This window comes from Mesitornis unicolor, unplaced genomic scaffold, assembly GCF_000695765.1.
Source record: "Mesitornis unicolor isolate BGI_N332 unplaced genomic scaffold, ASM69576v1 scaffold9377, whole genome shotgun sequence".
In the NCBI taxonomy this organism is placed as follows: Eukaryota; Metazoa; Chordata; class Aves; order Mesitornithiformes; family Mesitornithidae; genus Mesitornis; species Mesitornis unicolor.
Window position 1 is genome coordinate 191,522 of NW_010195741.1, and position 4,284 is coordinate 195,805.

General features: G+C 34.9%; 1 protein-coding gene across 1 annotated transcript in view; it reads right to left on the minus strand.

The window, feature by feature from the left end:
- The window catches only part of LOC104543585 (pre-mRNA 3'-end-processing factor FIP1-like), a 14,581-nt gene extending 11,447 nt beyond the window's left edge, over positions 1–3,134 (minus strand). The window contains exons 1-3 of the mRNA XM_010188228.1: positions 3,112–3,134; positions 2,550–2,604; positions 737–792 (exon numbers count right to left, since the gene is read on the minus strand). The gene's annotated coding sequence lies outside the window, so the exon portion shown is untranslated. The remainder of the gene's footprint in view (positions 1–736; positions 793–2,549; positions 2,605–3,111) is intronic.
- Between the last annotated feature and the right edge of the window lie 1,150 nt (positions 3,135–4,284).

The following is a 4,284-nucleotide window of genomic DNA, read 5'->3' on the forward strand; positions in this document are numbered from 1 at the left end:
CCTCCCAGAGGCTAGGGCCCAAAGGAACAAAGAGTAAGGTCACAGAAGTCAGCTGGCAGAAAAGGCAGCTGAGATCTTAGCATTGCTATTGCTCTTTTGGCTCAGGAAGCAGAGTTGTGCTAGGGAATGGTTCTAAACTCACTGTAGGTTCTGTGGATGTCCATTTGATTGCACATAATGAAACTTCTATTTTGGTTCACTTTAATCATAAAACCAGAAAGTGATGTTTTTCAGCTTCAGATTTTTTATGTTACATCAACAACAATAGCAAAAAAAGACTGACTTTGCAGCAGGATAGCTGAAGATTATAGTATCTTAGAGAGTTTTTCAAAGGAAAGGTACATCACTCAGGGTTTCTCAATGACTGGTCTTGCTGGTTAAAATTCTGATGATATCTCAACAGTACTTGTTCTCCTGCTTCTAAATCCTACCAGTTCTTAGGAAATGATCCCTGAATTGTGGTCCGTATTGCAGTGTATTATTTTTCAAAATCACAGTTCTGCAAAAGCAGCATGGAAAGATATCCAGCAAACAAATACGTAAGCAAAACAATAGTATTTACCAACAGCTGTTTAATTTGCAACTGCATATATCTGCTTATAAAGGCAGGCAATGAGCTTTCATAATGAATTACTGAAAGGATCTGTTTAGTCTCTTAGCTAAAATCCTGACAAGTAATATCAAACAATTTGATATAGCACTGGTCAAAATTTTCAAAGCCAGCAAGCTTACTCACCACCGCCATATGAAAATGCACGAACAGAACGACCATCATAGCCAGAAGAATGTCCACTGTTGAAAAGAAAATGCATGTAAAAATTGAGTTTTACCACCAGGCTATCACCAGCAATAAATATATTCCCCTGAATTCTTACCACCACACACATGAAAACAAAGCGTTTGTTATAAATGGATTTAAGTCCTCTATTTTGAGCATTACTACTTAAGGCAGCTATCTATCAACAGACACGTTATATTTCATGTGTTAATACAGAAGGTGAAATAGCATTCTTCTTAAAATTTAAAACAAAAATATGTATATTGTCAAAGCTGTTCTTTTGCGTTTTTAATGCATTTTCTATTTCAAATGTTTCTTGTATCATAAGTTGTTTCTGCACAGATATTGAACTTAACCTCCGAGTCCTTGAAAGCTCATTCATTCCTTCATGAATTAAGCCATTCTCATTCTCTCTGTTAAAAAGTAGGTATGTGAGCATATCAGAGAACAGGTGGACCTCAAATGTGTAGCTCTAGAAATAAACCATTAAATTAGCTCCACATTTTCTAAGCTGGCTTCTTTCAGTGGTAGCCAACTCAAGTAGGTAAAAACCAGAAAGGTTAAAAATGATGATAAATGCACAAGACATAATTCATATATATATAGTTCTTTCATGACTTTTAGGACTTCCTACATAACTTGAATGAATTATCTTTGCAGCATTTAACCTAAGTGTCACTTCTGTTTTGAAGGCACTTTAAGTCCTGGGTTAGCTTAGTTTAAAAACAAAACATAACAAATGATAATGACAGGTCAATGGAACATCTTAAGATCTAAAAGCACGAGATTTAGTTCCTAGATTCCAAAACAAGCTTTATTTTTTCACATCATATTTCATAAACTATATAAATATTCACAAGTAAATGCAATGACCACTGCTTAACAGTCAGAAACAGCAGTCACTCACAGCAACTGTCAGCATGAAATAATAAATTTACTTTCATGCGCATCAAATGCCTCCAGTTAGGGTTTTTTTCTGAACTAAATCAGATGAAGATTTTCTCAGAGATTTACCATCATCAACCTCTAGTATCTATGTTAACAGAATTTTCAATTTCAAAGGACCAGATGTGTGCACCTTCCTTCAGCGAAATCCCAAAGACTGGCAAGAGGCTTGCACCATCTTCTTAGGCGAGCTTTGCATATGATCTCGTTTTGGCCTCTAGCAAAATATAAATTTTTCAAGGATTTTGCTGGCCACCTTTTTATTCTTCCTTTTATGTACAAATATATATAAATAGATATATGTATATAAAAATCTATGCATGCACATACATATATGTACATAAAAAAAGGTACTGAAAAAATACTGTTAGGCCTATTAAAGCTGAACACTTAGAAGAAACACAGTAGAAATACAAATTTGGATTCCGTGGAACTCTGACATTTCCTATAGCTTATGAAGACTTGAGCCTGTGGCCAAACTGTTTATTTGCATTTATAGTAGTTGACAAGCACACGGTTAAATAAGCCTTCAGACTACTAAAGAATACTTTAACAATCGTTACCTTGATCTTGATTTTAAGGATTAGCACTGATATAGTGTCATAACTCAACTAAACTAATAAGTGGTCAATAACCTACTCAAAAGAATATTAAGTGTAAGGTGAGATTAGTAACACTTCTGTAAAAATACTGTAGAAATCTGAAACTGTCTCCCTACTCCCAGATAAAATCTATAAAACACTGGGTAGTGTAAGAGTCCTTGCGAATGAATTTCAGTTACAGAACACTGATACATTGCTTTATAAGATTTCAAACAGATAATCACCTGTCTATTGTGGGTATGAGGGATGGTGGAGGGCCGCCAGGTGGTGGTGGAAAGCCTGTAATAATAAATTAGGTGAAGGGGGGAAAAGGGAAAAAAAAAAACCCAAGCACATTAAATAACCAGGCTAAGCACGCAATGGAAAACAAATCCCAGGCAGTACAACCCAAAGGCAGAGTAGTAAACAGATACTGTCAGTGCTTCAAATCTAACACCTTAGCATTCTCAAAACTACAGTAACAGAGAAACATAGGAAGATTCCTGAGTATCTAACAATACTTAATAAACAACAATCACAGTATTTTCTGCATAACTAAAAAAAAAAAAGAATGGAAAGAAAAGAAGGAAGCACACATCTAAAACTGGCTGATTAGGCCCAGTAGGCAACAGCATTTTAATACATTTTCTTTTCTGCGTGGCAACAAAATAACTGAGTCTACATCTATACATATAATTTTGTATTTATGAAAATTTATCTATATAACCAAAAGAAAGTTGATAAGTTGCACATCAGTTAAGCTTTCATCTCTTGACCAAATGTGGAAAAAATTCTAAGCAAGTTTACCTGGTGGTGGCACTGTTATTGGTATACCTAAAGAGATAACAAGTAATATATCAGTTATAGAAATTGTTCACGTTTATTATCTGTAGATTTAAAATCAGATTGAGTTATCACCACATATATGATCAAGAAGAGTACTATTTTATTTGCTGTGTTCAGATCAAGATCTCACATTAACACCAATTGTTAAAATTTTATACAAGCCTTGTGAAATCTAGCTGCTTCTATAAATTTCTATTCTTCAGGATCTTATCTAATTAGGGGAAAAAATAATGAAGACTTACTCTGGGTCTCAAGATCTGAATTAAATCCATAACCCTAAAATGTTTAGTATCCAGAAAGAAAGTAATATTCCATAGAATATATATGCTTTATTTTATATTCCATGACTGGATGAAAGGAAACTCAATTGGCCTCTGACCTTTAATAGCTTAGGATAGGAAATAGTAGGTCCATATGGACAAAATATTCTAGCAACAGTAAGCATTACAGACTTTTCAGTCAATGCTGTGCCACACTGCAATTAATCATTCCGTTAATACTTGGAGGGGAAAAAACCCTTCAGTACTCTATTGTAAGTATCTGAGAAAGGAGCATCCTTTAATACAAACTCCTTTAAAAATCTGTTCTAACTTTTCTGGTTTTCAGATCGAGCTTCGCTGTTACGAATCTAACTAAAAGCTGAGAAAATGCTCCCGACTCAATTAGCTGACCTAACAAAATATACTGCTTCAACATACAAACTGATTTTATTTGATTATGAAAGGAATAATTACAAAGTAAAAATCATTTTACCTTGTAAAAGGTACACTTTAAAGGACGTTATCTTCTCACACTTTGCAAAGAACTAACTTTACCTCAACTGAACGCACAGAACACCACTACATGAAAATAATAAACTGGGCTGCAACAATATTGTCAGAAAATAGACGACTTTACCAGGCATAAAGCTCTTTCAGTTATGAGCACCTCTGCTTCCCTTAAAAAAATAAGTACTTTCAAGCTGACAACTCACTGCAAGACGTTGGGGGAAGAGAACAGAAAACCTGCCAAGTGCTTCCATCAGTTTTGCCATAACTGCATAAAGATCCACACAGAACAGCCAGACCCACTTAAATGAAAACCCATCTTGTTCAAGTTCTAGCCTTCATCATTCAGAGAGCATCCCAGATGTAC